The 24814-nt window shown below is 45.9% G+C and overlaps 2 protein-coding genes and 1 pseudogene across 3 annotated transcripts in view; 1 reads left to right on the top strand and 2 right to left on the bottom strand.

Moving 5' to 3' along the window:
- The window catches only part of ANKFN1 (ankyrin repeat and fibronectin type III domain containing 1), a 405102-nt gene that overhangs the window by 201056 nt on the left and 179232 nt on the right, over positions 1-24814 (top strand). The window lies entirely within an intron of this gene.
- LOC311579532 (uncharacterized protein) overlaps positions 1-24814 on the bottom strand; it is a 461287-nt gene that overhangs the window by 263947 nt on the left and 172526 nt on the right. The window lies entirely within an intron of this gene.
- Positions 20150-22592, bottom strand: LOC311578901 (DNA-directed RNA polymerase III subunit RPC10-like; annotated as a pseudogene). The gene is made up of 2 exons (XR_014783538.1): positions 22130-22592; positions 20150-20301 (listed from the first exon to the last, which is right to left on the bottom strand). The product of XR_014783538.1 is annotated as a DNA-directed RNA polymerase III subunit RPC10-like (transcript).

The following is a 24814-nucleotide window of genomic DNA, read 5'->3' as shown; positions in this document are numbered from 1 at the left end:
GATCAGAAGGAAGTCCAAAAACAAACAGAAAAGTCTTTGCCTGCCCTAGAGAGGCATCATCAATCAATGCCCTGAATATAGGCTGTTTGGACCAGGCAGGGGAGCCTCCTTCCCTGCCCAGAGGAGGAAAGACTGCCACTCTGGTCAGCAAGAACCCAAATTATCTAGAAGGAACAATGCAGAATACGAAATATGATTCCAGATTTATGTTTTTGTAAGTATATAAATGACACACTATTTTTTCATAGGAGTCTTTTGAGTACCTCAGCAAATTCCTCACATGAAAGATCTACAGCTATGATGCCCTTGTAATCTGTTCCCCTCTTACAAAATTTTAACTGGACCACACCAATGTCATTTATGGAGACAGAAGGGGTGTGGTTGGTCACTGTGTGTGGCCCTTCTCTTGCAGACAAATTTCCATTCTGTAAAGAGTATGAAGCAGAGAGTGGGAGGTTTGGAAGACGCTCTTTCCTGGAGCTCCTGGGATAAAGGTCCTTACTCCTATTTGAGTAACAGCCCAACCCAGACGTACCTCAAAACAAGGCTCTTTCTTCTTCCAGACTGTCTGCAACCCTTTCCTTATTTTAAAAGAGTTGTTTTTATTTATGTGCTCATCTATGCATGTCTGTATGAACATATGTCGTGTGTGTGTGTGTGTGTGTGTGTGTCTGTGTGTGTGTGTGTGTGTGTGTGTCTGTGTGTGTGTGTCTGTGTGTGTGTCTGTGTGTGTGTGTGTGTGTGCTGCTGTAGGCCAGAAAGGACAATGGATCTCTTGGATTTAGAGTTACAAGCAGTTGTTAGCCACCTGATGTGGGGGCTGGGAATAGAACTCAGGCAGCCCTGTTCCTCTCTGCCTTGTTGCTGTGGTTCAGTAGCCTGCCTAAGCCATTGCCTCCCGTTGGTGCTAACCTAGTCACTGTATCAGTCAATCCTAGCTCTCCCAGGATATATCCATGTACAGCCGTGGTCTCACAGTAACTGTATTAGCAACAGCCCATTCACCTTTAAAAAAAAAACACACCTCACTGTAGAGAGGCATGTTATCCAGATGTCAGCATCATCATCAACATCCTCCTCATCATTTTTTCCTTTATAACACTGAGGTGGAATTGGGGGCCTTACACACCCTCGGAGAGCACCACACCTCAGAGCTACATCCTATGCCACTTCTACCACCATCTTCAATGTCTCTTAGACAGAACACGATGCCACTTCAGAGTCTGTGGACCTGTTTTAATGTCTCTCTACAGTAGGGATCTACTGCAGCAGCAGCAGCAGCAGCAGCAGCACCACCACCACCCTCCCCGCCAAGCCTAGTTACCTGAAACAATGATAATTAGGAATTAACCTTCATGGTCTCTGTAGTGCATAATTTGTATCAGACACCCTGGGGACAACATGTCTCTCCTCCTCATGTCTGGGGCTTTGTTAGGCCTATTGCCTGGATTAATTTACAGCCTCAAGAAACCTTGGGACTTCCTCACAACATTGTAGCAAGTTCCCAGGGCAAACACCCTGAGGCAAATTGGTGCAGTGTTCTTTCTGTAGCTAAGGCTTACAGAGCAAGCCTTACAGAGTCAAGTTGCACAACATGACTTTTACTGTATTGTAGACTGAGGAACCTGCGAGCCATTGACAAGATTCAAGTGCAAAGCACTTTAGAACTCCTCTTTCTAAAAAAGGAGATATAGTCGCCCAGCACTTCCATGACCTTTTACCACAGACAAGTATGATTAGCTTTCTTGCTTCCTCTGTCCAACTTTTCCTAGGATAAGTCCCTTGATATTGTGACCCGTGTGCCATGATCTTGTCTAAGGAGGACTGATTCTCTAGACTCTTACTGTCACCAAGCATGTCACTGTGACATGGAATCTTGACCTTGACCTTCAAGACACTGTGAGGCAGACACAGTAGGCCTCCTCCTTTTACCCAGGTCAGGACAGCCAGTCCCAGGTGAGCCAGACTGCTCTCAACTGTCAGCTCCCTTGGCTAATAAAAAAGGAGCATGAAGGGGAGCATGCGCGGGGCTGAACAGGATGCGGACAAGATCGGCCTAGGCTAGAGTCCTGCTTTGGTAGCTCAGTAGCTTTGGATAAAAGACCTAACCTTCCTGGGTTTTGGCTTTCTTATCCCCAGAGTGAAGGCAATATGTCATCCCGTGTCATGAGTTGAATCCCTGCCATGGGATCAAATCATATTTATGACAAGTAAGTTTCCTAGCACATCTTTGGCATCAAACAGTAAATAAGGAATCCATCTTTAATACTGATGGGTAAGTTCACAACTCACACAATATATTTAGCTGACTTCCTGAAGATGGCCCGTAGATGGCTGGGAAGATGGCTCAGTCAATGAAGTGCTTGCTACATAAGCACAAGGGCTTGAGTTTGGGTCTTCAGAACCTCTATGAAAAGGCTAGGTAAGGCAGTGTACACCTACAATCCCTATGCCAAGTAGAGAGAGGCCAGAGGATTGCTGGAGCTCATTGGCCAGGTGGTCTAGTCCATTTGGTACGGGTCTCCTAAAGAGGCCTGTCCTCAATAATAACATAGACAACAATTGAGGAAGACATCTGACACTGACTCCTGGCTTCTGAAAGTGCATGTGTGCATACACACACACACACACACACACACACACACACACACACACACACACTTAGGAAGTAAAAGCTGGTCTCTTTGTACCAACTGGAAAGAAGCTTTTCACCTGCCCTGGGCTGAAGACCAGTCCTTAAATTACATGCAAACCATCATTTTTAGTCTTTTCTCACAAATTACTGTTCTGTTCAATTGCAAATTAGACAATGAGTTACAAAAAATCTGCCCAAACGAGCTCTGTTGAATAGAGCACAGGTTCGTGAGTCTTCAGCTGAGCTAGCTACATGGGAACTCACGGGAGACTGGGAGCTTTGCTTTGTTACACAAAGGACAGGTTGCACACAGTTGACCTTTCAGGTGGTTAGGCCCAGCTAAGGCTAACACAATTGTCACAACTTCACCAGCCTGTCCTTGAACGGCATTTAAATGTACCTGTATCATCTCTATTTCTGCAAGGAGTGATCAGAAAAGCCCCATGTTTTGCTCTCCTTGTTTTTAAGGAAACAGGATTCCACAGGCAGTGCCTGCTGGGTATTTGTCCATAATGAAAAGCAAATGAAACATCTAAGATCTCTTGTGCTGGTCACTGCTGAGAATAAAGCCACAAGGCCAGAGGAGAGTGTCAAGAGTCCTAGAGGCTGCCTTATGGATCCTGATAAAAAGCCGTTTTGCAGAGTCCACAAATAGCTTTCCTCCCCTCCTCCCTACTTTTTTTTCTGTTACTCTAAGCCCTCCAAATCTTCTTCTGGGGCCAAAGGGACAGCAGCTCTGCTTGTAGAAAATCAAGGAAGACTTAAAATATTAGGCGTAAGGAGTAAATTCTTCCTCTGCTTGGCTGGCAGGGAATCCAACTTGTCCTGTGGCTGCTGCTGTGTTGAGATCTTGGCAGCCAGAGGCAGGGAGGCAACGCCATCTCTGCTGGCGCCTGGAGCCCAGCTTCAGGGCACCGGGCCCTTTTCTCCTTTGGATGGCTTTGCGATGCTGAGTGTTGATGCATAAAGCCCACATTGGCCCACTGTGATGTGTGGCCCTCTTCCCTCAGTAGGAACGGAGTAAGTGATCCTCTGAAGTAGCCAAAGGCCGGATCCCTAAGATACAGCAGCTGATCTTGTAGCAGCACTGCTACTGAGTTGGGTAGCACCCTCCTGCATCCCTCGGCCAGTCACTCCTGTCTCCTGTGGCCTGCCAGCCACTGTGAAGAGTGTATGGTGAGTGTGGCTGGTCCACTCCACAGATGAGAAGACAGACAGGGACAGTTTTGTCACACAGCTAATTGGCAACAGGGTGGGACCCAGTTTCCTCAGTCCTCACATCTTCCTCTCGTGGGGCTGAGTCATTTATTTTTCTTTCTTTCTGCCCTTCATTTTGTTTTCCCCTTCCTCCCCATGTATGTTCTACCTCTTCCTCCATTCCTCTTCCTTGCTCCCTTCCCTTCCTTTCTTCCTCTTTCAATCCCTTCCTCTTAACCTCTTTCTTCCAACAAGGATACCAGGCAAAGTCATGGGTAAACCTTCTAGAATTAGCACCAACCTTACCATGCATCCAGCCATGCAAACAGGAGTTTAAACCCATCCCCAGGGGACACTCTTTGCCATCCTGCAATGCATTTTCTTCAGCTCTTACAAAAAAAAATGGGTGCTGCATGTAGCATTCGACGATAGCAATTGAAAGAGTTCTTTAAAGCCCAAGAAAATAGAGACCCAACCCTTGATACCAACTCCATAACTACATAGCCCCGCTCGCTCTTCAGAACTCATGCATGGAACAAGTTTTACTTTCGCTTTTTAACATTTGAAAATACTAAGCCAGGCACACCAGAGTTGCAGCCAAACCCACAGCTTTCTCCTCACATTCCCTCCTCTCTAAACTAAATACTCCAAAGATCCAGAAAGACCCAGCAAGCATTGGCTCTGTCTGGCACTGTAACCATGGATGCCTCAATGATTCAAAGCAGTGGTATGGCATTTGCTGGTCACGATGCAGCTTAGGAAGATGGCAGCTAGCCTCATTTAGTCACCCGACAATGCTTCCTAATGACCCTTCTCACCTCAATTCCTATTGCTTTGGAGATGTGTAGAAGAATAGCTGATTATCAAAATTACTCTCTGAACGGTGTCTGGTCTCATTTCCTCTCCTCCTGTGAAAATTAATGATAGGAAGGCAAGCTTTCATGAGAGCCTGTCTCCAGGCTCTGGCTGGGCAGGGCGGGGCGATTCCTAAGCCTGGAGAACATTAGTTTAGTATATGTGGATTCAAATACCTCCAGATCTTTATTCACAGACCACAACTCCAACCCTGGCCTTTGGCTCGTAGGAATCATTTCCAGGGCTCTACAAGACACATTGTGGAAGGTGTCTTTGGTTCAGACTTAGGTCTCTTCAGAAACTTCTCTAGACCTTCTTAACAAGGAAAGGTTCTGGGGTAGTAGTAGAACTCAGGAGTTGATTGAACACAGGGAATGCTCTACGTTGATTACACTCATTCTCGTACCATCAGGAAGAACCCGTAAGATTGGGAAGTGGTTGCCCAGAGTGACCAGTCATGTCCAAGTAGTGCAGGTCAATGTAGGTTCAAGGTACTGCATGAGGGTATGTGTTTCCCTACCCCACACTACAGAACTCACATTCTGGTCCCAGGGGTATAATCTTCACACATTTAGGAGCTTAAGCATAAGCTATCCATCCTCCTGAGTCATCTTAGCTAACATGACCCTGTACCTACCTCAGAGCCTGTAACAGTGGCCTTGGGTAGCCTTTGCCTCTTACTCAGCTTGACCTAAAGTTCTTTGCTACAGGGCTTGGAACTTACTAGCAGAGCCAGCAGATGGCCTGACCACCCAGTTTGTCACTGGCTCTTCCCAAGAGCCCATGCAGAGCTCTTTAGGAGTCCTTCTGAAGCAAAGAGGAGAGACGCCTGCTAACACTCTGTCCAGAATCACATCTTGAGCTTTCTTAGCTTGTTCATCCGTTTCTCTAAAGTGTCTTTTCATGGCCAAATACTTGCTTTGGAAATTAATTGGCCAAAGGCCCCAGTGTAATGAAGAACCAGGAGCTAATTGACTTAAGAGAAGGGCATTTGATCCATTAGCCTCCATGCAAGTTTCCCTACCTTTGTAGCAATTCTTTACAGCCCTCAGAGCTGCTGCCAGGCTTTGCTTCTCATTTCAGAAGAGTATGGGAGCCAATCAGGTGGCATCTCAGAAGGGGTATTGTTGGTGGAAAAAAAAACAAAACAAAACAAACAAGCAAACAAGAAAAACGTTCCTTGCTAAGTAATGGATGTGGCTTGTACCTCCCCAGTGTTCCTTCTTGTTGCTGGCATGGAGTTCTCAGCGCCTTCCAAGGAGACCCAGGCTGAGTCACATTCCTGCTAGGACAAAGTCACATTTGGTTTCCTGGGGAATGCTGCCAAGCTGACTCAGAGGGTGAAGATTTAACAATAGCAGTGGGGGAAAAAAAGAAACCAGACTTAAGTTCTCTTGATCTTGTACCATCTTAAGTAAGGCTGCCTCCCAGGGCCAAGAGTGATGCAATTGGATGAGAAATGTCATCTCATCTTCAGAGTGTGGCTCTGAGATGCTCCAGGCCATGCTTGGAAGCAAGCTGACTTGTTCTGCTAAGCGTGTGCCAGACCCAAGAAGAAAGTGCTCAGGAGAAATGGATCTCCACTCTGCCTCTGAGTGTCATGGGCCTCCAGGTGGTCCTCCTCGAAGGACCAGAATACCAGTGTCAGTACGTGTTGTTGATTTGTTCCAGAACTTTCTCTCTTTTACCAGACCAGCTTCCCTGTTAGCATCTGCAACCATTTCTGGTTAGCATCCATGTTCTCTTAAGACACTGGAAAACAAATCAAAGTGGAGTTTGGTTTATGAAAACGACAACCCTGCCATCTCACCTAGCTAACCCTGGAGTGTTAAAAAAGACCGCAGGATGAAGGCACACTGCCGGGCTACTGAGTCAACAGCAGGAAAGAGCTACTCACAGAGAGCAACCATGCTTCCTCACCTCCCACAGCAATCACGATGCCTCATTAGGTGAAGAAAAGTAATTTAATTCAGTGGGGCTTCTCTCCTTATCTGGCATAGCCTTTCATTTGCCTCTTCATCCATTCGTTCATTCATTTTTACAAATAACACTCATTTACCACCTACTTACATAAAAATGCTTCCATCTACCCATTATTCACTTAGAAATCACAGATGGGTCATGTGCTATTTAGATGCATGGTACACAAAGATATGTAAAACAAAGCTCATTGACACTTTAAACCCAGTAATTCATAGTAATTAATTCATCGAGTCATTCTTTCTTTTAATTCTGAAGGGCCTTTTATATGATAAGCACCTTGTTAGGCAGAAGACAAACATTTTCTTCCCAATCTTCGACACATCCCAAGGGATGTGTGTGGGGAGGGGTACGTGCACATATTTATGCTCGGGAGTACTTAGGTGAGAGCGCGCATGCACATATTTAATACAAAGGCCACGAGAACCTCAGATGTGGTTCCTCAGATATTACCCACTGTTTTTTGTTACTGTTGTTTGTTTTGCTTTAGTTGAAATAGGGTCTTTTATTGGACTGGAAATTACCAAATATCCTAGGCTATCTGACAGTGAACCCCAAGGATCTAACTGTTATTATCTCCCTAGCAGTAGAATTCCAGGTACTTTTCATGGCCAGCATTAAAACAAAATAAAGCAAAACCAAACAAGCAGACAAAAAAAAAAAACATGGATTCTCCAGATCAAAGTCGATCCTATAGGTGTACAGCAAATGCTTAACTGGCTGCACTATCTCCTTGCTCCCTCCCAACAGCTCTCTGGATGTATGTGTCTGTGATTGTGCGTATGTGCAAACTTGTTTTAGGAGAAAAGAAAGATCTCAGTGGTAGGGTTCCTGAGTTACTCCATAGTGTTCTTCCACAGACACTGGGCTAGGCCAGCACAAAGCATGAGAAGACCAAGTGTGGGATCAAGATAGTACAGAAAGAGGCTCTGAGCAGTGCTCACTTGGGAGCAACTAGATGACCGTCTTGGGGTTCTGAGTGGAATCAATAGTCAGCAAGGACAGCAAGCTCTATGCAGGAGACCTCTGACCTTTTGTCTTCTTCCACTCTGGGAGCTGGTGACCAAAACAAGCTCCCTGGAACACATAAAGAGTTCAGTGAGTGCTGATGAGAAGCGAAAGAAAGGTCAAATAACTTCTTGGGCTATGAGCTCTTCTTGAGTACAGAACGTGGCCTTAGCCCATCTCACGACTTCTGTCCCTACTGTAGGGGCCGTTTTGAAGGTTCTCTTCACCCTCTTCTTACTGTGCCTGCCACAAAACATTCCTCCATCTAGTTTATACACTTAGCAGTTTCTCTCCACTCGTTATAAGCGTAGTAGTTGTCTTTTTGTTTCATCCTTGGCTTTATTTTCTGCCCTGATTAAGACCTTGTCAAGAACGTCCCCTAGCAGAAGGTCTTATATACTCCAAGAACAAACATTCATTTTTTTTCTATAAGTGAAAGAGACACGATACCTACAAAAGAAAACAAGAAATGCCTTTCCCCAAACTAAACACTGGAGTGGCTTCTCGGTCAGCTCTACCTGGCTCTATAATCCTCTAGAAGCAGATAATCAAGAAGAAAACTCATCATGGCCACAGGAAACCAGACACCAGGTCCCCAGTACTGTGTGCCAGACACCATACCCTGAGCAAGATAGAGACAGGATGAGTTGAAGCCAACCCAGATTCTTGGGCCATGGACCACACCGGAAGTCAGGTCGTCATACTCTGCCAAGGATGTGTATCAAATATACTCACTTATATCTGCATATTAGCCCAAGGGGCATGTCCCACGAAAGCCTTCACTTACCAGGAAACTGAGACAGAGGGGAGGACATTCTAGTGGGACTCTAGATGAGAGAAGCATGGGAGAATGGCAAAGTAGAAGGATCCAGAGGGTCCTAGAAGCCTACAAGTAGAACATTATGATAGGCAGATTTGGGCCCAGGGGTCCCGCTCAAACTAAGGCACCAGCCAAGGACAATACAGGCGGTAAACCTTAAACCCCTACCCAGATCTAGCCAATGGACAGAACACTCTCCACAGTAGAGTGGAGAGTGGGATATTACTTTCTCACATACTCTGGTGCCTCAACTTTGACCATGTCCCCTGGAGGGGGAGACCTGGTGGCAAGAAGAGACTTGATACCCTATGAGCATATACAGGGGGAGATAATCCCCCTCAGGAACAGTCATAGGGGAGGGGAATAAGGGGAAAATGGGAGAGAGGGAAGAATGGGAGGATACAAGGGATGGGATAACCATTGAGATGTAACAAGAATAAATTAATAAAGTAAAAAAAAAAAGCAGGGAACGGACATCTACTGAGTCTGCTTCTCTCTTGGAACGCTAGTGTTGGGAGCTTGTTTGGCTTCCGTCCTCCTGGGCAGAAATGGTAGAAGTTTGGGAATGTGAGGGTTTGGTGGTTCAGAGTGCATGGCCCAAGCACAGCCTTTTATACGCTGTTTCATATTATCAAACTCACTCAAGAGGAGAAGAAGTTGAAGTTGAAGTAGGGGCCTGATCTGCTTATTTATGACTGTGTCATTTGGGGACAGCCCATGTTTGGCAGAAACACCACAATCTGTCTGCCACAGAACTCAGCTTATTAAAGGAGGGAAATATTCCTGATTGTGAACTCCAATGACTCTGATAGTCTAAGGAACTTTCAGGAATGGCATACAGAGCAAGGCTAGAGCTGTCTCGCCTGAGAGACACCTCCAGGAACACTTCAAAGGGTAAATATGAAGAAATCGCGTCATTGCAATAGGACATCATGACCTTTTGGGAGCAGAAAGGGAGGCCCGGTACTTGATACAGCTACAGAAAACAGCTGGGCTTTTTGCCTGTGACCACGTCCAACATTACATTAAAGAAGCCAATATCTTGCCTCATTATTGATAAAGAGGGGACTGTGTTAACCCAGCCAGTAGAAAGCCACTGGTGGCTTCTCACTTTGACATTTTGATTTGTTATTCATCCCTGGAAGCTCCAGGAGTGCAGCCATGAGACTATGCTATGGAGAAGACACGGATGACTGTGAACCAGGTTCTGCAGTTGACACTTTTCTCTGTTCATGTCACTGAGTGAAGACAGTGTGACATGGAAGAAGGCAGTTTTCTACAAACCGTGGTGGCTAGGGCTGCTTTTTTGTCTGTTTACTCTGGCCTGTTCATCCTCTGTGCTGGCTGTTCTCAAAGGTATTTCCAGGACCAGCACTGTCAGCATCACCAAAACCTCAGTAGGAAAGTAGGTCCACAGGTCCCATCTAGACCTCTACAACCAGACACTCGGCAGTAGACCTAGTTATCTGTGTCTGAACAAGTCCTCCAGATGACTCCACTATAAGCCATAGTACCACTTTCCAATAACATAAAACCTGGGTCACATCATCCTATAAAAAGAATACAGTGTGTGTGTGTGTCCTTAGGCCTTCTCGCTGTATCATTTTGTGGTTAAGGGCATCACTCAGAGAAGACACAACTAGGAAGGAAGGAGAGGAAGAGAGGATGGAAGTGAGAGATGGAGGGGGCAGTGGAAAGCCATGGGAGCTTCTTATGAGGAATCAAATCCCAAGTGAATGGCATTGCTCCATTCATGAAGGTTTGTGCCTCACGTCCTAGTCACTTTTTGAAGGGCCCACCTTTTAACTGAGTGTTGACCATGGCCTGTGTATACGGGTGAGGGGTGTCATCCAAATGATAATGGTGTGGTGTGGTGAGTGTGTGTGTGTGTGTGTGGTGTGTTATGTTCTATGATACACCTGTTCCCTTTAGCGTGAGTACCATGGGAGAAAGCTGGTGGCCAGAAAATCAGGACAATATAAAATTTTAAAAAAGAAAGAAAAGAAAAGATTTTCCTCCTTTTAGCATTAAGGTGAACCAGATAACTGTATGTAAAATCAATAACCTTTTTTTCGAGATAACATCTCATATAACTCAAGCTGCCATCAAAACTCTCAATATAGCCAGGGATGACCTTGACCTTTTGATCCTACAGGCTGCACCTCCCCAGTGGTGGGATTACAGGCATTTGACACTGCACATAGTTTACGTGGTCACCATGGGGATCAAATCCTGGGTTGTGTGCACGCTAGGCAAGCACCCTACCAACTGATCCACACCCCCAGTCTGCAAGCAGATGCTCTTCTTTTTAAAGAAGCTGATTAGAGAGACAGGGACAAGTGTGCACTTTGAAGTTAGATGGCTGAAGTCACGGCCACTGCTATCACGTGTTAGCCAAGCACTGGGCCTCTCCATGCCTGCCCCAACCCCCGTTTCTTTGAAGTAGACTAACCGTGCTGAGATGGACACGGACATGCGACACACAGAGCGGGCTTACGAATGCCACTGTCCAGGCAGCGCTTTGGCCACTTCTCCCCCCTGCTGAACTCAACTCACTTGCAGTGAACAGTACCCACATCCAGAAGCTCCTCCCCATGGACCTCAACTCCCTGGAGTTGTTCTTTGGGGTCTGGGCAGTGACTGAGAAACAGGTATAGGGTAAGGATGGGGAGTTTTTGTCACCGCTGGTCACTGAAGCTCTGTAGTGACTATAATCTTCCTCGTTCTTCATCCTTATAGCAGTATCAGACAGAGGGGAGCTTCCAACCAGACCTCTGAGACTGTGTGTGCTAAGTCCACAAAGCTGGCAGTCACCGAGGGCAGAAACCACTGTTGGGGGGCCCCTGGCAGTTGACTGTTTCTGTCACTCACTTCTGAGCCTGACCAAAAGAAAGGAGAGGCCTTGAGCTTCCTATAGCATGGTGCACTCTGCTCCCCAGGAGCATTAACATCTCTGTAACCGTGGTGCAATGGAACAAACTGGCAACGCATTAGAACAGCAATCTCCAGGACTCTTGGTTCTTCCCTGTGTGTCAATGTCACTGTCATCAGGGAGAGAGTGTGTGTCCCCAGGTTCATGAGCGTCCTGCTCAGGATAGCTCAGGATAGCTCAGGACCCTTCCTACTGGTGGAGTAAGGACTTTAGTGTTCTAAGCCTTAGACCTATGAGAGTCTTGCTGGTTCATTTCACATATCCTGTCTCGAGGCTACAGGCCACCTCGCCGCTCCCAGGGTTGTTCTGTAAAGAAGTGTGGCATCCTTCTTCTATTAATTAGTATAGAAAAACACTCAGCAATAAGGAAATGGCTGGCAGATCATGAAGTTAAACTATGTATCCATTTTGAGTATCATATGTTCTCTGTTGTACATAAAAGCTACAGAAGTTAACCTAAAAGTGAAATAAAGAATGAGAAAAGTGTGGTTCAGTATGTGGGTTGATGGGTGTGCTTCGTGCTCGACATCTCAGCTACAGAAAAACACAGTGACTCCCATTAATATAGCTAATGCCCATTAATACAGCTGTAACTAGAAATGGCTCGGGAAAATGTTTCTGCTATGATTATAAAACCAATGAAACAAAACCCTAAACCTCCCAGAGCCATGACCTCTGAGTGTGATCCCTGGGCCACCAACTGCAGCAACACCTTGGTACTTTGTAGGAACGCTACTTCTCAGGTCCCACCTGAGACCTTCGAAGTCACAAGATCTGTGGGTGAGCCCACAGGAATAGGAGTAAATCTGTACACAATCAGCACCATAGACGAGTTATGCAGTCATTTAAAAAGGTCATGTCCATGAGCCAGACAGAGGTTCCAAACTCTTTTTTCTTTTCTTCTTTAAATCTCTGTGTGGATGTTCTTGTTAGGAGTACAGACTTGTGTGTGCCATAGCGCACACATGAGGATCAGAGAATAACTCAGGTATTAGTCACCGCCTTGTCCTCTTGCTGTCTGTCACTGCAAACACCAGAACAAGCTGGTCCACAAGCTTCTGGGGATCCCCCTGTCTCTGCCTCCCATCTCACCATAGGATGGATAGAATTACACACGGGTATCACCATGTCCAGCCTTATATGGCTCTGGGGTCTCAAACAAAGGTCCTCGGGCTTGTGTAATGAGCACCTTACCCACCGTGCTAGCTCCCTGGCCTGAGCTTTCAAACTTGTAAGCTTAGAACTGCTTGATAATGGAACCTTGAAAGGGCGTGAAACACGTAAACAGAAATAGATCTATCTGTGATCAGGTCATGGTGGAATTCTGCTGCTTCTTTGGCATATTTTAATTCTTCTAAAATGGATATGTTTTGAGGTTTTTTTTTCATTGAAACAAGTTGGAGCATAATTCTGTGTTTTAACCACAAACTATTATGTCTCTCAGGTATTTATACACCTTCAAAGGTCTTCAATCTCCTATTCCTACAGCCTTGCTATAAGACCTGGGATGAATCAATCCTTTTAGCTCCTCCACTTAATTACTGACTTTGCCACTCTGCTGTCTTCAGGACCCGGCTTTATTTATAAATGCCATTTAAAAACTGTGGCAAGCCCATAGCCGGTTCTTTGTAAGGCACAGTATTTCCTTGTGTATACAGTTAGAGGTTAGTCCATGTTCACACATTAGGAACAGTTTTAGCATCTGCATATATTTTCACGAACAATTTACATTTTGTTTGGGTAGAGTTTTGTTTTCTTTACCACATCCACTCAGAGTATTTTTAACAAGGTGACCCTTCTCCTTTCCAGGGTTCATTTACAAAGTAAGCAGATGGGGTGGACTCGCCTTTATATGAGAGGTTAGGTTCTAAAATCAGCAAACCAGCTGACTGCCACATGGAGCCAAGACGACTCCATCTCTGTAACAGCAGCATAGACTGTTGGTCCCCCCGCCCCTCCCCGCCCTGCAATGGAGCTGATGCAGGAAGAGGATCTGTTGGTTAAAACGCCCATCCTTCATCTCTGGCATCTCTCAGCACTCCAAGATGCTCGTGGTGCAGGAGGCTCTCACTTGAAATCCAAGCGAGGAAGGTGTGTGTGATGGGGGGGGGGGTCGAGGCCAGAAGTCAACTGCAGATGTCCTCCTCTGTCACTTTCTACCTCATCCTTTTAGACGGGGTCTCTCAGTAAACTCAGGGCTGACCAATTGGCTAGCCTGCCTGACTACCACGTGTGGGGCATCTTTCTTTCTCTGATCCCCCAGGGATAGGGGTTGCAGACTGTCTCCAACACACCTGTCCTCGGATCCTCATGCTGACACAGCAGGCACTTTACCAACTGAGCCATCTCCTGGCATCATTCCTCCTATCTCATAGGCATTTTAGATGGCTCCTTGTCTTTTTCCTGTGGCTGAGGTACATTACTGCACCTTTGGTAACCCCCCCTCCCATGTCCTAGTTGCGTCTGCCATCTCTCTGAGGACCTCTCTCTTTTATCCACCCCCACCCTAGCCCCCCACCATTCTGTCAGATGATCCTCCCGTCAAGAAGGACACTGACCCTTCACTATTCAGCTTTGACTCACCCTCACATCCTAATCCAAAACCTGTCCTGACCTCAGCAGACAGGAATCCCGATTCTGGGTGGTTAGGGCATGTGTTTCTCTGTTTATTATATTTACATTTGAATGTACCTCTATTTGTACAGATTTAAAGAGAACTTTTTTCTTTCTTTCTTTCTTCTTCTTCTTCTTCTTCTTCTTCTTCTTTTTCTTCTTCAACTATTGTTAGTTAAAAACAAAAGAAGGGCAAAACAGGGTCTTATGTATCCTAGGCTGGCCTTGAACCCATAGGTAATATAGATATCGACATAGATGTAGTGGACACAGTATAATCTGTGGCAGACTGTGAGCTCTTGATTGTTCCTGCTCTACCTGCCATGTCCTGGAATTATGACTTGCATCACCACACCCAGTCCTACGCCGGGATGAGTACAGAAGCCAGGACTTCTTTGTGCGTGCTAGGGAATCACACCACCAACTGAACCGCATCTTTGGCCCGCCCTGAGCATTCTTGAAGATCACACCCAGATATCATTAACATCAAACTTGACCTTGAATCCTGGATCTGCTTTGCTGGCCAACATTCAGTAACTTATGAATGCCCCAGCCCACACATACACATACACCCGCTTCCTTCCACGCCTGCAAAACTGACATAGCATGGTGCTGACTTCTTAGAGTGAACACTCAGGGAGATGATGCACAGAGCAGCTCATGGTGCACACCCTTTCCCCTGCCCAGTACACGCTACCTTGCTCTCTTGTCTCCTTCGCTGTGTGTGGAACAGGGCATCTTCCCAACATTTGCTTAGTGAATGAGTGGATGGATGAGTGGATGGATGCTGTTAGAGGAGCCCATGGAGACCCTTCTGAAGTTTCCATGACTACTGAGGAGTCTGCACTAACCCCTGCAAATCCCTTACAAAACAGAAACTAGCAAGTTCACGCATTCCTAACGCAGCCGGGATGCTTATCAGTAAGAGAAAACTTGCACCGACCCTCCAGGTTAAACATCATCATACGCTGCATTTTCACCTGTTAAAATTGGAATTATAAAACTCATCTGTGATTTCTTTTCCTTTTTTTTTTTTTCCTCACCACAAAATAAAACCTGAGGAGGCTGGGGCCTTTAGGGAGAACTTTTATAAATGGGGAATGTTTAGGGTAATTTCAAAAATCAGAGCAGGAGTTTGGAAATTAGCATGTTTCAGTCACACACGTTCTGATCACTTGGGGCTCTAGATACCGCCTGAGGAGGGCACGGGGCAAGCCCAGCTGCTTTTTGGGTTTGTCAAGCATCTCAAGTTATTCCTCAGGAGTTGGGGTTTGGCAAAGCTCAAAACCCACATTTGCCAAGTCCTTCTTTCCCCCTTAATTTTTAAGCCCATGTGTATTTTAAGGAAATTTAACCCGTATGTCTCTGTTTCCTTTACACTTAACTCATAAAAATGGTTCCTCGGAGCAATTTGATGTTCCCCAAGTCTTTGGAGCCTTTGTAATGATATTTTTTAACCTTTCTCCTTTTCCCAAGACACAGGAAATTGCATTTTTTTTTTAAAGAAAATGAATCAAACTGAAAGTCTCAAGGTCGGTATGAATGGGTCAGACACACAAGTTCAAGGAGCAAAGCATTTGAGAGAATGATGTGTCCCACTGCAACACAGAAGACAGAGTCCTCACCCAGGCAAAATGCCAGCAACAGCACTGCGCTGAAATGCACAACTTCATTAGACCAGCTCCTCTCCTGTCTGTATTCGCATGTTGAGAAGCTGGTTCTGTGTGCCTTTGATTTTAGAATCCAAAGGCCAGCTTTAGAAATCCATGCACCCAGGTGGTATAACATAATTGTGACCATTGATTTAAAAACACAGTCATTGTTTTCTTTAAAAACAAAAACAAAAACAAAACCTCACTTGTGTTCATGTGTGTGGGGTGGTGTGCATATGTAGGTGCACATGGTATTCCTCAGGAGATATCTACCTTGCCTTTGAGACAAGGCCTCTCATTGGCCTGGCCAGCAAGCCTCAGGGACCCTCCTGGCCCCACATGCCCAGTGCTGAGATTAGAAGCATGTGCCCCCATACCTAGGAGTTTTAGCTTACATTCCTGGGAACTTAACTCCACTTCTCATGCTTAGACCACAAGCACCTTACCAACCGAGAATTGCTATTTTCCTGTCTAGTTTTCTGAATCCTCTCTGGAGAGAGAGCACGGGGGCTGCCATACCCATCTTGAGAGCCATAGGCAACGCTCTCATGGAGCTTTGTAAAGGTACTGTTCCTCCAAAGGTGATTCCCATAAAACCCCTGCATATCCACGGTGCGGGAGACAGTCCCAAGGGATGGTGCTACCTCTCAGATGTACAAGAGGACGTCTGGAGTTGGTTGCCTGGTATCAGATCTATGCTGTTAGGCATGCCACCTTGTCTACATCCTCAGGGACTCCAAGCTAGTCCATTCTTTTTCTGGCAGCTTGCTCACTAACAGCTTGGGCATTAGAAGTCATCAATTCTCACAGTGGTGACATGCGACAGCATGGGACCAATCAGTCATAATGGCTCAGCCAAATCTGAAATGCTCTAAAACCATTTGACTGGCTCACCCCGTCCTATTTTTCACTACGTGGCATTAGCAAATTGTCGCAGAGTGGCCTGTGCTCAGGCTTTCTCTGCCACAGAGACCAAAACCCCATTTGGATATTCATCTCTCAGACAAAGTTGCATATCAGAGATTTAATCAAAGGACACCCTAGTACCTCTGCTATAATTTGGTTTGAATCTGGGTTTCTTGCACCATGAGGATGCAGGGCTCTGCAAGGATTCTCTCCATCACCGAGGGTAACTCACAGCAGAGATGAAGCAGCAAAACTCAGCCCTGAATGGCTGGATGTAGACCAAGAGGAGGTGGACCTGTCCACAGGACACAAACAGCAAACCAGGGTGGAGTCCATAGGGATATCAAATGCACATGCTGATAAGTCACCGGTGGGCCGGTGGTTTGGTTCCGCATTGTAGCACTTGCCTAGCATGTGTGGGTCCTCAGCACCACAAAAAAAAATCCTCCAGACAGAAAAGCAGAGTAGCTTAATGTCTTCCACTCCCCCTGGGCTCTCAGCACTGCCACGTGTACAGTCACTGTGTGAAGTCAGGCCCTGGATCATACATTTCCTAAGCTAATTCCCAGAGCTTCACTATGGAGCAAGAATCATTGCTGTGCCACACATCAGAAATCCAAGGCGTGTAACATTGTTTACGGAAACTACACATTTGCTCAGTTAATAGAAGTTCTAGAATTCAAGCACAGTCAAACTCCAAAGCCAGTTTCTTCCTTTAGGGGGAGGGGTATCTCTAGTCATAGAAAGAAATACTGCCATCAATAAGAACCTAATCAAACAGGCAGAAATAGAGTTCTAGTCCCAAAACCATTCTTTCCCCCAGGCACCTATGTTATTAGTGTAGAGACTACATTTCTAATTCTCCCACCTATATTATCAAATCTAGAAACACCTAGACTTTTGACATAAGCATGAGAGCTGTTTTTGGACCTGGATTTTTTTTTTAATTTGCCTGGAGTAACCTTCTGTGTCAGCAATGTGTACCTACCAACCCCTCCTCCTTTCTTCCGAGGCAGGGCTTCTCCATGTAGCCCAATCTAGCCTCAGACTCCTGATCTTTCTGGCCCACAGACTCCCAAGTAACTGGGATTAACTGGTGTGTGCTACCAAACCTGACTCAGGCGGGCCCCCGGTGTTGCTGTGGTCCACAAAACAGTGTGTCTCATCACAACAGTGCCGTGCAGGTATATAATATACTTTGATCATCCCTCTTTTCTCTCCTGCTGATTTGCTTCCTCTTGTCAGTCCCACCTCTATGTTCATGCCATATTAAATAGGTAGATAGATAGGAGGATGCCGCGCATGAAAGGATATGTCCTATTTGTCTTTCCGCGTCTGGCTTATTTCACCACGTAATGGTCTCCAGCTCTTTTAAATGGCTGCATAGCATAAAGGTTGTTGTTTATGTAAATTCATTAAGTAATCCAATTGGTTCCAACTTTTTATAACTAGGGACCCAGTTGCAATAAAGTTTGTCTCGCTTATCCTTAAGTTACTGGACACTTATTAACAAGTAACTCTAACTTCCCAGCAATGGATTTATTAGCTTTTACTAATAATCTGTCATATGTAATCCATGATGTGATGCCCCCCTCCTTGTCCCTAGCCCCTTTCTCCTCGGCATCTTCCAAGGGGTGTTGCTGATTTTTGAGTGAACTAGCGGGCCAACTTTCCAGGCAAGTGATGTTATCGTCCCTCTTGGACTTTATCACTAGAGAATCTCTGAGAGCCAGTGAGTCCATTAGTGTCGAAGAGCAATCATTATGGCCCAACTCAGAGGCAGTTTTGTTGGCTGGCTTTTAAAAGTGATCCTCTATTCATCTGTGCAATGTTACATTCAACATTCATCTCTCTGTCTCTCTGTCTCTGTCTGTCTGTCTATCTGTCTGTCTGTCTGTCTGTCTGTCTGTTTCTCTCTCTCTCTCTCTCTCTCTCTCTCTCTCTCTCTCTCTCTCTCTCTCTCTCTCTGTGTGTGTGTGTGTGTGTGTGTGTGTGTGTGTGTGTGTCTCCCTCCCTCCCTCCCTCCCTCCATCCCACTTTCCTTCCCTCCTCCATTGTGTGTGTGTGTGTGTGTGTGTGTGTGTGTGTGTGTGTGTATGTAGCAATACACTAAGCAGTAGGGGAAGACATATACCCCATTCCCTGATTAGACAGTAGTAAACCATGCATCCTTCCTCCCAGCCAATGGCCAATGTCGTAAGTGGCTTACACAAAATCCACTCACCCCTCAGCACAGAACGGCGATTATCTGAGTTGACACAGTCTTGGTGTCCCCAGGCTGCTCTGTGATATACAGCCCCCCCCCAGTAACCTCTCCCTTTGTGTCATCTGTTTACTTCTTACTGGGTTGTTTGTTTTATTACTACTGGGTTTTAAGAATTCTTTAAACACTCTACACACTTGTTTTCAATCAGACGCGTGGTTTGAAAACTCTCTCCCTACTCCGAAGCTTGGCTTCTCGCCCTTCTTTACTGAGTCTGTCAGCAAGGCAGAAGGCCATCTTTCCAATGAAGTTCATCGCCATTTTCCTTTCTAGATGTGATGTGACACTAAGTCCTGGAACTCTGTCTACTGTGACATCCCAGAGACGACTGGATCCTATATTTTGTCTGGACGTGTTAAGAGTTTGACATTTAACTTCCTAATCCACCTTGAGCAAACGGTTCTGCAGGATCTGAGTCTGTAGGCTTCAGTTTTGACTGGTGTTTGCTTGTTCCTACCTTGTGTTCTCTCTCCCTCTCCCTCTCCCTCTCCCTCTCCCTCTCCCTCTCCCTCTCCCTCTCCCTCTCCCTCTCCCTCTCCCTCTCCCTCTCCCTCCCTCCCTCCCTCCCTCCCTCCCTCCCTCCCTCCCTCCCTCTCTCTCTCTCTCTCTCTCTCTCTCTCTCTCTCTGTATTTAGGTCAATGGTCAATGGTAGGTATCTTCCTCTCTACTTTCCACCTTATTCTCTGAGACAGGGCTTCTCACTGAACCTTGAACTTATGGACTTGGCTACACTAGCTGCTCAGCAAGCCTGGAGTAGTCAACCTGTCCCCCTCTCCCCAGTGCTGGGATTACAATTGGATTATAAGCAAGCACTCTCATGCTCAGCTTTTGTTTAGTTTTTGGTCTGTCTGTTTGTTTGTTTTTTGAGACTGGCTCTCTCTGTGTAGCCTGGGCTATCCTGAAACTCACTATGTACATAAGGCCGACCTCAAACTCAGAGCGATCCTCCTGCCTCTGCCTCCCAAGTGCTGAGATAAAAATCCATGTACCACCATGCCTGGCCATACCGAGCTTTGGATCTGGGTTCTTGGGGCTGAACTTGGGTTTGCAGGCTTGTGGAGCAGGCCTACCTGAGCTCTCTGCCCACTCCTAGTTTTTGGTCCTGGATGTCTGCCCACGGCAAAGCCACTTGAAATGCTGTCTTTCCTCCAGTAGGTAACCTTTCTATCCGTGTCATGATTCAAGCACATTTGTGTGGGTTAATTTCTGGCTTCTCTGCCCTGCTCTGTTAGTCTCTATGCCTATGTCTGCCAATACCATGGTCTTTTTTTTTTTTTTCCAGTGAAACAGTTCTTTATTGGGGGAGACAGAGGGCTATGTAAACCCTTGGGCAGTGGGCAGTTTCCAGGGTGAATGTACATCACTGGCTGAGGCCGAGGTGCTGGGAACGCTTCCGTCTGTATGAAGAGAAATTCCAGGCGCTTGGTGGACATGTCCTTCTAGAAAGAGAGGACACTGACACTGTAACCTGGCCACCAGGCTGCGTGACTGCCTCTAGGGTGTGAGGTGAGAGTCACAAGGCTTATCACGCTCAGATGTGCGGGCCCAGTGCAGGGAGGAAGTAGTCCTATGCCTTCTCAGGATGAGACCTTCAGGGTTTGAACACATCTCCACCTCACCCGTGCCCTAGACTGGCTCCTCAGTCACATGGCTTTCTAGCCCCACAGGCTCTGGGACCACAAAAGAAGATGGTGGTGAAGGCTTGCTGAACACTCCCCTTAGGAGGCCGCCCAAATCCTGAGTTCGGCTGTTGTTCAGACACTCGACTAGTGTCTTCGTAACTAACTACCCTGAAATTCTTTTCTGTGGCCTAGTCCAAAATACCAGCTTCACAGAGGAAAGTTCAATGAAAGAAAGCAGGCTGAGACAGGCCGAAGCTTGGCACTGTGTCTTCCCTTCCAGCTGCTCTGCCACTGACACCCCAAGCTGGACCTCCTCGTGCTCCCGCTCCGGCCTCCTCCCAAGTGGTAACACCGACGTCTGTGCCACGCCTGAGCATCTTTTGTTTTGTTTTGTTTTTCGAGACAGTTTGTCTGCGTAGCCCTGGCTGTCCTGGACTCGCTTTGTAGACGAGGCTGGCCTCGAACTCACAGTGATCTGCCTGCCTCTGCCTCCCGAGTGCTGGGATTACAGGCATGCGCCACCATGCACCTGAGTGTATCTTAAATACCAATAGATTGCACTATTGCCCAAGAACTACTGCACCAACTTCTCCTCCCACCAGCCATGTGAGAATGTTCCAGCACTTCCCAACACTGAGCACCCGCCTTCTCCCCTCCACCTCTGCCATGCAGGACCAAGAACTAAGCCCAGAACTTGTCCTACGCTAGGCAAGTGCTCTAATATTCAAATACACCCTCACTGCAAGAGGACGGTGCACGTCTCCTTCCTAACAGAGTTACTGAACAGAAATAATCAGCAAAGGTCCAAAGGCTTGAAAGCAACCATAGATTAAGACTTCAAAGTCAGCTTTGGTTTTTGAATTATGCATCTATACCACTATTTAGGTATTTTGAAGGTATCAGATATGCTATATTCTCGGGAGGGTACTATTATTTCAGCTCTTCTTTCTGCATTCTTTATCCTGTGTACAACTGTCCAGTTGTGTGGAAGGGACCACATATAAATATGCCCACCTTACAGATTAACATCATTAGTGGTTTCAACAAATATGTAACTTTTCTAAAGTTCAAGTGCTAGGCACAGGCTCTCCTGTGGACCTTTCTCTCTAGCTGGAAATATAAAATGTTCTGGCTACTTTTAAATTTCTATCAAAATCACTTAGGAAACCCCACTCACAGAACAGTTACTAATCATACAAGATGAACCATGCCAGTCTAGAATTTTAAAGCTATTTTCAGGGTTTTTGTAAGTATTTGTAAAATTTAGAGAGAGCAAATAAGAACAAGGACAGGAGATCCGGCTCAATTGGTACAGCACTTATCTAACGTGTGTGAGGCTCAGCACTGCACAAAACGACCATGGTTCGCGCGCCTATGACCCAGACACTTGTGAGATAGGAAGCAGGAAGATTAGCAGACTCGAGATTATCCTTGGCAGTGGTGGCACACACCCTTGGTCCCAGCTACCCGGCAGCGAAGGCAGGCATATCCCTTAGTTCAAGGCCAGCCTGGTCCACAGTGAGTTCCTAGTTCTAATGGAAGTAAGGAACCCTAACCCTGACTTGAATCCTGGTGAGCATCCTTGTGTGTACCTCCCACGCGCCTGCTGACCGGCAGGCGGGCTATGTTCACCCTGGTTCTCTACCTTCCGATCACACAGCTAAGCCCTCAGGCCCTCAGGCCTTCCATCGATGCCCGCACTGAGCGTTGCAGCACTTGTAGAAGGTGGTCATTGGCTCATTGGCGGAACGGGTCTGAAGCTGCATGAAGTAGGCACGGGGATGCTCACATTACGGACATGGCTCTGCAGTGGAGTCCACATTCTCCCAGGTAGCTGCCCCACCAAGCATATCCGTCCACTTCTTTTAGCTTTGGATACTTTCGGTTTGTTACCTTGCGTGTGATGTTGTGCACGTAGGGGCAGGTGTTGCAGGCGAAGCGATGGCAGCGCTGCCCCTCCTTCACAATCAGTCCGTTCCCGCAGCCTGGGCAGAAAAGCAGCATCACTGCAGCCTGGACAAAGCGGTTCCTGCTGTCCGCCGGCAAACGCCGCCGCGGACGGACAGGCAGCGCGTTCCCAGCAAGCCAATACCATGGTCTTAATTGGTCAGATGGGCAGTGCCATTTCCTGGGCATGGGTACTGGACTGTATGGGTAGAGAAATCAAATGGAGTGTTAAGTGTTCAGCCATTAATCCTCTCTTTGCTCTTAGCAATGGCTATGACTACCTGCTCAAGACCTGGCCTTGACTTCCGCACACTGATGAACTGTGACGTGGAACTGCAATCCTAATAAACCTTTTTTTCTCTTAAAGTTCGCTTTTGTTGGAGTATTTCATCCCAGCAGCAGAAAGAAGACCAAAGCACATGCTAAATCTTGAACTTGAGTAGGCTGATCCCTACTTCCTTTTTCTTTTTTCTTTTTTTTTTTTTTTTTTTTTTTTTTTTTTTTTTTTGAGTTACCTAGTTGGTTTGCTTTTCTTTTTGCATTTTAGAAAACTCTTTTTTACATTAAATAGCAGTAAAAAAAAAAACCTAATAGGATTCTGATAGGAATTACAGTAAGCCTATGTGCCATCTTGGGGAGAGTAGAATTTGATTGTGTTCCCTTGGTTGGATTCCCTGGCTTAGCAACCCAGCACTGCAATGAGTTCAGTGGGGAGAAGATTCCTGTGGCAGGTTCCCGACCCTAGGGGGATGCCTTCAGTCTTCTGACACGTGCCGTCCTGTTAGCTGTGAGTTCCGATTCATGCGCTTTATCAGTCTGAAGGCCTCCCCTTTGCTAGCCATCTGAGACCCATTCTTATGAGTGACCTAGTGAAGATTGAATTTTAGCTAGTTTCTGAAATCAGTCATATGAATTTTCTTCTTTCATCTGTTCATACAAATAATATTGGCTTTCAGTAGCAAGCCAGTCTTGTGTCCCTTAAATACCCACCATTTATCCACTGTGTGATTCTTTCTATATGTTGGTGAGTTCCTTTTGCTAACCTTTTTATTAAATGTTTAATTTCATATTCATATGTGCATATAATGTGTTTGGATCCAAGCCACCCTCGTTCCCCTGCTTCTAGCCCCTCCTATCCCACCGCAGTTCCCTTCCAACATCTCGACGTCATGTTCTCTCTCTCTGTCTCTCTGTCTCTCTCTGTGTGTATCTCTGTCTGTCTCTGTCTGTCTCTGTCTCTGTCTGTCTCTCTCTCTCTCTCTGTCTCTGTCTCTCTCTTTCTATCTCTTTTGCTCTCTCTCTCTCACTATTTTGTCTGGTTTTGTTCTCAAGGGTTCACAAAATAAATTAGGATGTGTCTCTTCCTCTTCTGTGCTTGGCATTAACTCTTCTTTAAACATTTGGTGGAATTCTCTTCATGACGCAATCAGGGCCTGAAGAGGTGAGCATTTCAAAATCGTGAATTCAATTTTCTTAACAGCTAAAAGACACATTATATGTATTTCATACAGGAAGCTGGGCTTGTCTTCACTTTTCAAACAAGTAGATTATGTCATCAAAGGTTCAAACTCAGGCTTGTGAAACTCTTCTGGTCCTTTCTGCAGTGTCTGTCGGACAAACATGGCCTCTTCCTCCTCCACTTAATTCCTCACACTGGGAAATTGTCTTTTCTCTTTTTTTCCTTCAATCATCTTAATATATGTAATAACTCTTTTTAGCTTTTTGAAGAATAGTTATTTCAATGATTTTCCTTTATTGTTTTACTATTCTCAGTTTCCTTGATTTCTGGTTTTACCTTTAATTCTTTTCTTTTTATTTTGGTTGTTCATAAATTTAGAAAATTTTAAATTCTTTTTAGCGCAACTGATATACTTTTGAGAAGTAAAGCCTATAGAGTTAATATTACTTGCGGGATTATGGTACTGTATGTGTGTGCACATGTGTATGCAGAGACCCATGTTTCTGTGCACATATGTGGAAGCCAGAGGTCAACACTGAGTATCCTTGTCTATTGCTCTCTGCCTTTATTTCCTTTTTAATTATTTTTATAGGTTTCAATATGAAGTACTATGTAGCTCTAGCTGGCCTGTTAAGTATACCAGGCTGGTCTTGAACTCACAGAACTCTGCTTGCTTCTGCCTCTTGCCTCTTGTCTGTTTCCTGCCTCCAGCCCCCTGCCCTGAGCCCCTTGTATCCTGCCAAGTCTGGCTTTGCCTTATATATCAAGAGAAGGTCTCTCACTAAAGCTAAAGTTCTAAGCTAAACTGGCTAGCCAGGGTGAATCCCCAGGATCCCCCTGGCTCCACCATTTTAGCCCTGGGATTCCAGGTTTATGCTGCCACATTGGGCTTTTTGTTTTTTGGTTTTTGTTTTTTGTTTTTCA

This window comes from Acomys minous (genome assembly GCF_964271855.1).
Source record: "Acomys minous genome assembly, chromosome: 12".
NCBI lineage: Eukaryota > Metazoa > Chordata > Mammalia > Rodentia > Muridae > Acomys > Acomys minous.
Note: the sequence above shows the minus strand (reverse complement) of the source record. Positions and strands in the feature narration are given on the sequence as shown.